Source organism: Desmodus rotundus, chromosome 7, assembly GCF_022682495.2.
Source record: "Desmodus rotundus isolate HL8 chromosome 7, HLdesRot8A.1, whole genome shotgun sequence".
Classification (NCBI taxonomy): Eukaryota; Metazoa; Chordata; class Mammalia; order Chiroptera; family Phyllostomidae; genus Desmodus; species Desmodus rotundus.
The window spans coordinates 67,119,495-67,130,302 of record NC_071393.1 but is presented as its reverse complement, the minus strand read 5'-3'; the positions used below and the strand labels follow the sequence as shown (position 1 = coordinate 67,130,302).

At 41.3% G+C, this 10,808-nt stretch overlaps 1 pseudogene; it reads left to right on the top strand.

Annotated features, from left to right (window-relative positions):
- Positions 1-10,117, top strand: LOC112311089 (proteasome subunit alpha type-6 pseudogene; annotated as a pseudogene).
- The last annotated feature ends 691 nt before the right edge of the window (positions 10,118-10,808 follow it).

Genomic DNA, 10,808 nt, shown 5'->3' with positions numbered 1-10,808 from the left:
ATGGACATCTATGAACCAGGGACTGCGATCTCACCAGATGCATCTGTTAGTGACTTAATCTTGGATTTCTAGCCACCAGAATTGTGAGAAATGTTTGTTGCTTAAGCCAACCAATCTGTGGTAATTTGTTATAGCAGCCAGAACTAAGACAGTCACTTGTAAAATAAAAGGTGAGTTTTCATAGTTTGAAGTCAACATTATTTCTTGTAATTTAAAAATGAATTCTGTTGGTTCTGTCTCAGGGTTGGCAGAGTCTTTGAATATTCTTAAAAGATGTCAGAGGCATTGATTAAGAGTAGATTTTATTTTATTTTATTTTATTTTTATTTTTTTATTTTTATTTTTTGATGTATTTATTGATTATGCTATTACAGTTGTCCCATTTCCCCCCTTCACTCCACTCCATCCTGCCCACCCCCTCCCTCCCACATTCCCCCCCTATAGTTCATGTCCATGGGTCATACTTATAAGTTCTTTGGCTTCTACATTTCCTATACTATTCTTACCCTCCCCCTGTCTAATTTCCACCTATCATCTATGCTACTTATTCTCTGTACCTTTCCCCGCCTCTCCCCCTCCCACTCCCCTATTGACAACCCTCCATGTGATCTCCATCTCTATGGTTCTGTTCCTGTTCTAGTTGTTTGCCTAGTTTGCTCTTGTTTTTGTTTTAGGTGTGGTTGTTAATAACTGTGAGTTTGCTGTCAATTTTACTTTTCATATTTTTTATCTTCTTTTCTTAGGTAACTCCCTTTAACATTTCATATAATAAGGGCTTGGTGATGATGAACTTCTTTAACTTGACCTTATCTGAGAAGCACTTTATCTTCCCTTCCATTCTAAATGATAGCTTTGCTGGATACAGTAATCTTGGACGTAGGTCCTTGCGTTTAATCTTGGGTAATGTAATTATGATGTGCCTTGGTGTGTTCCTCCTTGGGTCCAGCTTCTTTGGGACTCTCTGAGCTTCCTGGACTTCCCGGAAGTCTATTTCCTTTGCCAGACTGGGGAAGTTCTCCTTCATTATTTGTTCAAATAAGTTTTCAATTTTTTGTTCTTCCTCTTCTCCTTCTGGCACCCCTATAATTCGGATGTTGGAACGTTTCAAGATGTCCTGGAGGTTCCTAAGGCTCTCCTCATTTTTCCGAATTCTTGTTTCTTCCTTCTTTTCTGGTTGGATGTTTCTTTCTTCCTTCTGGTCCACACCATTGATTTGAGTCCCAGTTTCCTTCCCATCACTATTGGTTCCCTGTACATTTTCCTTTGTTTCTCTTAGCATAGGCTTCATTTTTTCATCTAGTTTTCGAACAAATTCAACCAATTCTGTGAGCGTCTTAATAACCAGTGTTTTGAACTGTGCATCCGATAGGTTGGCTATCTCTTTCTCGCTTAGTTGTATTTTTTCTGGAGCTTTGAAGTGTTCTGTCATTTGGGCCTTTTTTTTTTTTTTTTTTTTTTTTGTCTTGGTGGTCTGTTGCTTAAAGGGGCAGAGCCTTAGGTGTTCACCTGGGCGGGGTAATGGCTGGTCTGCTCTGTGATGCTGTACGTGGGGGAGGGGCCAAGAGGGAGCAATGGCACCCGCTCCACTCTTCCGGGTTTCAGTCACTCCCTCCGCTACCCACAATCAAATTGGGCCCCTCTGGTGCTCGTTCCTGAGTGGGTGGGCTTGTGCACACTCTAGGCCCCTGTGGGTCTGTCCAACAACCTCTCCTGTGAGGCTGGGAGTCTCTCCTGCTGCCACCCCAACCCGCACGGGTGTTTTCAATCAGAGGTTTGAGGATTTGTTTCCCTGCACTGGAGCCCTGGGTTACACGGTCTGCTTCACTCCCCGGTCTGCTTCACTCCCCGCCGTTGGTGCCGGTTTATCTGTGCGTGAGTGTGGGACCAAGGGGTGCTACCTGCCACTCTGCCTGCCGTGTTCTCCGCCACTCTGAGTCCGGCCCTCTCGGTTTATCTGTGTGTGAATGTGGGACCGTGGGGTCTGCTAGTGGTCAGACTGCCTGCCCGTTTCGTCCCACACTCCGCCAGTCTTGATCCCGCCATGGCCACACGAGTCCTCTCCGCCCCTCCTACCGGTCTGGATGTATGTTTCTTTTTTATGTCCTTGGTGTCGGACTTCCTTGCTGTTCGATTTTCTGTCAGTTCTGGTTGTGCGAGGAGGCGCAGTGTGTCTACCTACGCCGCCATCTTGGTTCTCAGATTTTATTTTTTGAAAGTCAAAAGTTATTCAGAGCCCAGTCTTTCAGATAAGAAAAACCATTAAATTGGGCTTTTGATGTGTGATAATTTTGGAAGTGTGTATTACTTTGTATTTTGCCATGTATTTATTTCTACTCCAATTCAAGTGCATAGCCCCGACCTTTAGAAATACCTTGCTTCAGATATTTTTTTGAAGAATATAAATACAAATTTTGATGTCACTAAGTCTTCTTTCCTTCTAATAGGGTATTATCTTCATCTAGTATAACTTATGCTCTGGAGGGGTAAGAAAGAGAAAGAAAGAGACTGGGAAGGGAATAAAAGTCACTGGGATTTGTGCTTATTAGAAACTTGGGAGCATTTGGCCAAGATGGGGGCATAGGTAGACACAATGTGCCTCCTCCCACAACCAAAAGAAGGACAACAACAATTAAAAGAAAAACAACAACCAGAACTGACAGAAAATCGAACTGTATGTATGGAAGTCCAACAACCAAGGAGATAAAGAAGAAACATTCATCCAGACTGGTAGGAGGGGCAGAGACGGGCAGCGGCGGTGGAGAGGACTCACAGCAAGGTGGTGGCTGGTGGACCCAGCTAGGTGGCAGATTGTAGAATTGGGCAGGCCAGGGTGCAGACCCCACAAGGTAGTGGCTGGCAGACCCTCAGGCCCCACATTCGTGCATAGATAAACTGGGAGGAATGGCGGGGGAGCAAAGCAGACCACACAACCCAGGGCTCCAGTGCAGGAGAAATAAAGCCTCAAACCTCTGAGTGAAAACACCCATGGGGTTGAGGCAGCAGCAGGAGAAACTCCCAGCCTCACAGGAGAGTTCGTTGGAGAGACCCACAGGGGCCTAGAGCGTGCACAAGCCCACCCACTCGGGAATCAGCAAAAGAGGGGCCCAATTTGATTGTGGGTAGCGGAGGGAGTGACCTAAAACTGGCAGAGTGGAGCAAGCGCCATTGCTCCCTCTTGGCCCCTCCCCCACATATAGCATCACAGGGCCCACCCCTGTGAACAACTAAGGCTCTGCCTCTTTATGTAACAGGCGTGCCAAGACAAAAAAAAATGGCCCAAATGAAAGAACACATCAAAGCTCCAGAAAAAATACAACTAAACAGCAAAGAGATAGCCAACTTATCAGATGCACACTTCAAAACACTGGTAATCAGGAAGCTCACAGAACTGGTTGAATTTGGTCTCAAATTAGATGAAAAAATGAGGACTATGCTAAGAGAAAAACAAAGGAAAATGTACAGGGAACCAATAGTGATGGGAAGGAAACTGGAACTCAAATCAACGGTGTGGACCAGAAGGGAGAAAGAAACATCCAACCAGAAAAGAATGGAGAAACAAGAATTCAAAAAAATCAGGAGAGGCTTAGGAACCTCCAGGACATCTTGAAACGTTCCAACATCCGAATTATAGGGGTGCCAGAAGGAGAAGAGGAAGAACAAAAAATTGAAAACTTATTTGAACAAATAATGAAGGAGAACTTCCCTCATCTGGCAAAGGAAATAGATTCCAGGAAGTCCAGAAAGCACAGAGAGTCCCCAAGAAGCTGGACCCAAGGAGGAACACACTAAGGCACATCATAAGTACATTCCCCAAGATGAAAGAGAAGGAGAGAATCTTAGAAGCAGCAAGAGAAAAGGACACAGTTACCTACAAAGGAGTTCCCATAAGACTGTCAGCTGATTTCTCCAAAGAGACCTTACAGGCTCGAAGGGGCTGGCAAGAAGTGTTCCAAGTCATGAAAGGCAAGGACCTACATCCAAGATTGCTCTATCCAGCAAAGCTTTCATTTAGAATGGAAGGGAAGATAAAGTGCTTCTCAGATAAGGTCAAGTTAAAGGAGATCATCCTTATTATATGAAATGTTAAAGGGAGTTACCTAAGAAAAAGAAGATAAAAAAGATGAACTGTAAAAATGACAGCAAACTCACAGTTAATAGCAACCACACCTAAAACAAAAACAAAAGCAAACTAAGCAAACAACTAGAAGGGAAACAGAACCACAGAAAAGGAGATCACATGGAGAGTTATCAACAGGGGAGTGGGAGGGAAAGGGGGGGTAAGGTACAGAGAATAAGTACCATAAATGGTAGGTAGAAAATAGACAGGGGGCGGGGTAAGAATAGTGTAGGAAATGTAGAAGCCAAAGAACTTATAAGTATGACCCATGGACATGAACTAAAGGGGGGAATATGGGAGGGAGGGGATGGGCAGGATGGAGTGGAGTGGAGTGAAGGGGGGAAATGGGACAACTGTAATAGCATAATCAATAAATATATTTTTTTAAAAAAAGGAAACTTGGGCCCCAGGGTCAGGGACTCCCAGCCTTGCCTAAGACTCCAGTGCTCCAAGTACGCCCAGAAAAAGTGACATGCTGGACTGGCAGGGGTCACAATCTATTGTGAAAACAGATCTCTTAGCAGTCTGTATAGATGACTGAGAAACTCTCTCATGCTTCAGTGCTGAAAGATCCCAGGATCTTGGCACAACTTGGGAATTGGGAACCCAAATAATGGATAGCATAGCATTTCTCCAGCAGCCACATGACTGGGGCTCAAAGTCAGATTTAAGGTAATTAAAAGAAATTAAGGCAACACACTATTTCTTGTATCCCTGATTTTTAGACTTAAAGTCATACCTGTTACACAATCATATTTATTTCTCCAGCTTTAATGTGTTATAAATCTGTGAGTGACCCACATTTTGTGAACAATGCCAGTCCAGCATCCTGGAATAAGTATAAAATTTTCTAGGTTGCTATTTGAAGGTCAGTGATCTTTTGTCTATATAGATTATTATTTAAACAATTGAGATGTACTTGATATAATGACTTTATGGGCTACTAATAGATAAAACTGTTTTATTACTTTAATTATTTTGAATTCCTTTGTCTATTACAGGGATTCTTGTGAGGAGCCTAAAAGTAGCCTTGAGATCTTATAGTACCTCCATGTTTACTTCTCATGGATACACATGAGATCAATAGATTATAAGGCAATTGCCTTGCCAAGATCATACTGGTATAATAGGAATAACAATAGTAGTGTTGATGATTATTATGATGATAAAACAATTGAAAATGATAGAGACATATAAAAAGGCCACATAAAGTCAAAGGAACAGTATTTTTGAATTTGTTATTATAATTTAACTTAATAATATCAAATTAACAAGTTAAGATATCCTACTAAACATTTCAATTCCACGAGTACTTTTATAGAACTTACTATATGTGCCATGTGCCTTTTAAGCACTTTACCAATATTAACTCATTTCAGACTCATAATAGTCTTTTTTAAAAAATTTTTATTGTTATTAGTTACAGTTGTATACCTTTTCTCCCTATCACAACAGTCTTATTAGGTAGACTTTAGTATGTTCTCTAAAGATGAGGAAATTGAGGCATAGAGAGTTGAAGTAACTTGTTTAATGTTATGTAAGTAGTGATGGAGTCAGGATTTAAACCAAGGCAGGTTAGCCCTAGAATCTAAGCTTTTAATCAATATGCTGCACTGCCTTTCTCTAACAGGGTCTAATGAGCATCTTAGATCCTGTTTAGGAGAGAAATAGGAAGGTATGGGTGATCTGTGACATAGGAAGGAACAGCTTGTCCACTCCTTCATTTGTTTATTTTTTTACATTTGTTTCCTAGGCTTAATTTGTTTGGCATTCGGGCTCAATTGCCATGCCAGATAGTTTGTGAAATCAACTCAACTTTGTTATTAAGTGTCCCAGTTTAGTACTTACGCAGTGAATCTGTCCATCAACTCTGCAGCCAATTCATGGTTTTATTGGTATTATTGAAATGATTTTCCTTCATCATGTAAAAGGCAAAACACAATGAGCACCTGTCTTCATCTTTATTCACCAGAGAATATTCTGAAAGGTCACTTACTAAACATCTCAGTTGTTCTGGTATCTAATCAAGGCTGGGTCAATCACACCAAGAAAAAGCTATTTTGCCACAAATTGAAATTGCTCCCATTGATACAAGTATCCAAGTCTACAGACTCTAGAACCTTCTCATTTTCTTCTAGTTTGATGCTTATTTGTGGTTGGTTATTTATCTGTAGGTAATGCAGAGTACAACAGAAGTTCTTAAGGGCATAATGTGTAGGTCTCAAGTTCCTAATCAAGATACTTGCTCTTTTTGAAGTCATCTTGAAAAAAAGGGGGAGGTTTGATGTACCATGGAGACTCAGTCTCCTGGTACTCTCTTTTTATATAAATATTTTTAAATTTATTTTTTAAAATAGTTTTTATTGATTATGCTATTACAGTTTTCCCAATTTTTCTCCCTTTATCCCCCCAAACCTCTAGCATTCCTCTCCCCTTAGTTCATGTCCATGGGTTGTACATATAAGTTCTCTGAGTCCTCTGTTTCCTATACCATTTTTTCTCTCTCCCCATCTATTTTATGCCTACTAATTATGCTTCTTCTTCCCTGTACCTTCCCTCCCATTCCTCCCTTCCCCCTCCCCACTGAAATCCCTCCATGTGATGTCCTTTCTCTGATTCTGTTCCTGTTCTAGTTGTTTGCTTAGTTTTTGTCATTTTTTCTTTTCTTTTAGGTTGTGAGTTTGTTGTCATTTTACTGTTCATATGTTTTATCTCCTTTTTCTTAGATAAGTCCCTTTAACGTTTCATATAATAATGGCTTGGTGATGATGAACTCCTCTAACTCTACCTTATCTGGGAAGCACTTTACCTGCCCTTTCATTGTGAATGAAAGCTTTGCTGGATAGAGTATTCTTGGATGTAGGTCCTTGCCTCTCATGACTTTGAATACTTCCTTTCAGCCCCTTCTTGCCTACAAGGTTTCCTTTGAGAAATCAACTGAGTCTTTTGGGAACTCCTTTATAGGTAACTGTTTCCTTTTCTCTTGCTGCTTTTAAGATTCTCTCCTTATCTTTAATCTTGGGTAATTTAATGATGATGTGCCTTGGTGTGTTCCTCCTTGGATCCAACTTCCTTGGGACTCTCGGGGCTTCCTGGACTTCCTGGAAGTCTATTTCCTTCACCAGATTGGAGAAATTTTCCTTCATTATTTGTCCAAATACATTTTCGATTTTTTGTTCTTCCTCTTCTCCTTCTGGCACCCCTATAATTTGGATATTGGAATGTTTCAGGTTGTCCCAGAGGTTTGTAAGACTCTCTTCACTTTTTTGAATTGTTTGTTCATTTTGATATGGATGGATGTTTATTTTTTTCCTTTTGCTCCAAATCATTGCTTTGAGTACTGGTTTCCTTCCTGTCACTGTTGGTTCCCTGAACATTATTTCACTTTGGGTATCCTTCATTTATTTTTTTCAGTTTTTGACCAAGCTTAATCAGATCTGTGAGCATTTTGATTACCAGGGCTTGAAACTCTCCATCAGATAGGTTGGCAATCTCCTCATCGCTTAGCTCTCTTTCTGAGGTTATGCTCTGTTCTTTCATTTGGGCCACATTTCTTTGTCTTGGTGCAGATGATAGGTTGTAGGGGGGTGGGGCCTTAGGTATTCACCCAGGCAGGGCAACTCTCTTGGCTGCTCAGCGAGCTGCCTGTGGGGGAGGCACCAGAGAGGGAACTGTGTGGCTAGCCTGCTCCTCTTTAGTGCACTTTTCAACGGACTCTCGGACTGTCGGACTGTTGGACTGTTGTGTGAGACTGGGAGCTTCTCCTACTGCGGCACCCCCAGCCGTTGCCCGCAGCCACCTCTGAGTCCCCTTAAGTCAGCCCCTCCTTTGCAGCCCATGGAGCTCTGCAGCTAGCCCCGGCCCCAAGGGCCACCGCGTCGCTGTGGTTTTTCTGAGTTGGCCTGCATGGTCCGCTGCCTTACTGGTCTGGTTTTTCTGGTTGATTTTTTCTTTAATTCCTTGGTTGTTGGAGTCCCATGCAGTTTCATTTTCTGACACTTTTGGTTGTTGATTGATTTCAGATTGGTTGTTATCCTCCTTTTGGTTGTGTCAGGAAGCGGAGGGTCTCTACCTACACCTCCATCTTGGCTGGAACTCCCCTCTCCTGGTACTGTCAAACCAGGAAATGAGAGGACAGCTCTAGACACGGGCTGAAAGAAGGCAAACCAGTAAAGCTTCCTATTATCAGACAGGTGGTCTTGGGGCTATTCTCTCCTAGACAGTTTATTTTCTGTGAGTGTATATAAGGTTGACATAAACTGTTTGTGATTGCCAGGTTAGTCTCTATCATGCTAAGCAGATATGTCACACATTGTACATATTTCTGGTAGCCAGGGTCCTGTCTCATCTCAGACACAGGAGGAATTTGTTCTCTGTGTACTTCATTACCAAGTAATAAAATCGTAGAGTGATGACATGGCACAATTCCCTGGGCACAGCAATGGATTACTTTGTGATCTCAGTAGAATGTACTGTTCCAGAACTGATGTACTTATATCAATAGAATGTACTTATATCCAGAGCTGATAATTAATAATTTCACTTACCAGAATACAAACTTATGTTGTAATTAGTGTTCAAGATAATTTTGAAATTAAAATTTGGCTAAATTCTGAAATTTCTAACCCTGAAGTAGATATTATGCAAACCTTGGCCACCCTTTATATATAATAATTTTCATTTTTCCTCTCCTTTTCAACTTTTTTTTGGTTCTTTTGATTATAATTTCTATTTCCCTTCTTCCTTTTCTCCATTTTTCTTATTTAAAACATGCTTTCTCAGTGGCGCTCTCTATGGAGCATGCTCTTACCTTTCCTCCCTCTTTTGTCTCTCAAGGGATGTATCTCTCTCAGTCTCTCTCTCTCTCTCTCTCTCTCTCTCTCTCTCTCTCTCTCCCCCCCTTGTTTCTGTTTCCCAGAGCACACCTGTACCTTTCCTCCCTCTTTTATACCTTCAGGTGATAATCTCTCTCCCTCTTTCTCAGAAGCTCCAAGGGCCCTTCTACTACCTCTGTTACTTTCTAAGTAAACTTTTCCTTATACTTTGGAAAAAAATGCTTCCTAATGTTCTGAGACTCTCCTTGAGTCAGGTCTCAGCTTATGAGTTTCCCATGGAAACCTTTTCTAATGCCCATATTAGACTAGGTAGCCTATTAAGAGGATAATAAATTGGGAAGCAGATGCTACAACTTCTGGAGGGGCTTGTATGCCTGGTGTGGGAGGTACAGGGCTCAGGTACTGTTCTTGAAGTAGTGGGTGCACCTACATGTTCCGTGGTTCCGGTCTGGTTTTGATTGCCACATTACCATTTTTTCACCTGAAGGCTGGCTCTACCAAAATATGCTTTTAAGGCTATTAACCAGGGCAGCCTTACATCAGCAGCTGTCAGAGGGAAAGACTGTGCAGTAGTTGTCACACGGAAGAAAGTACCCAACAAATTATCGGATTCCAGCACAGTGACTCACTTATTTAAGATAACTGAAAACATTGGTTGTGTGGTGATAGGAATGACAGCTGACAGCAGATGCCAGGTACAGGGGGCACGCTATGGGGCAGCTAATTGGAAATACAGGTATGGTTATGAGATTCCTGTGGACATGCTGTGTGAAAGAATCGCTAGTATTTTTCAGGCCTATACACGGAATGCTAAAACGAGGCCACTTGGTTGTTGTATGATTTTAATTGGTACAGGTGAAGAACAAAGCCCTCAGGTGTGCAAGTGTGATCCTGCAGGTTACTACTGTGGGTTTAAAGCCACTACAGCATAAGTAAAACAAACTGAGTCAACCAGCTTTCTTGAAAAAAAGTGAAGAATAAATTTGATTGGACATTTGAATGGACAGTGGAAACTGCAATTATATGCCTGTTTACTGTTCTATCAATTGATTTCAAACCTTCAGAAATAGAAGTTGAAGTAGTTACAATCAAAAATCCTAAATTCAGGATTCTTACAGAAGCAGAGATTGACGCTCACCTTGTTGCTCTAGCAGAGAGGGACTGAACATTGTAGTTAGTTTACCAAATCCGTGACGCTGCTTGCCTGTGTGTTTGGTAACAACAGACCAACATTATGGAGGCCACTGGATTGAAATAGGAACCTCTCCCACTCCTGCTACTAAAGTGGTTAGGATTCTATATAAATAAAACTGTGCTTTTGGGGGAAAAGTACAATAAATCAATTCACTCAGTAGTTAATGGTGTGACTGTAATCATATTTATATTTTTAATGTTGGCCCTCCTGTCTGCTATTAGGCCTGATGAGGGCAGGGACATATCTGCTTCCTTCATTGCTAAATTCCCAGGCTGGCACACAGGAATAGGTGTCACTAATTGTCACCATATTGAAGGTTTTTAAAAAAATTTTCTGTTTTCTTCTATTTCATCACATACCTCAAAAATATTTATTTACAGTATAGGATATTAAACCTGGAAGAAAATGTCAATGGTTGTTTAGTCCAATCCTCTACCCTTTCCTTTTAATTTAAATATGGGGGAACTAAGATCTAGATAGATGAAGTGACTTACACAGGGTTACATAGAATACAGGTGACAGAGCTAGGACCCTCAGCCCAATTCTCCTTACCCTATGTTACTTTGGTCTTTCCTCCTTACTTCTCTTTTTGTCAGTTTAAGTATCTAATAAGAAAGAAATATGTCCAAGACAAAGGGAGAAATATATTTCTCTTACTTAG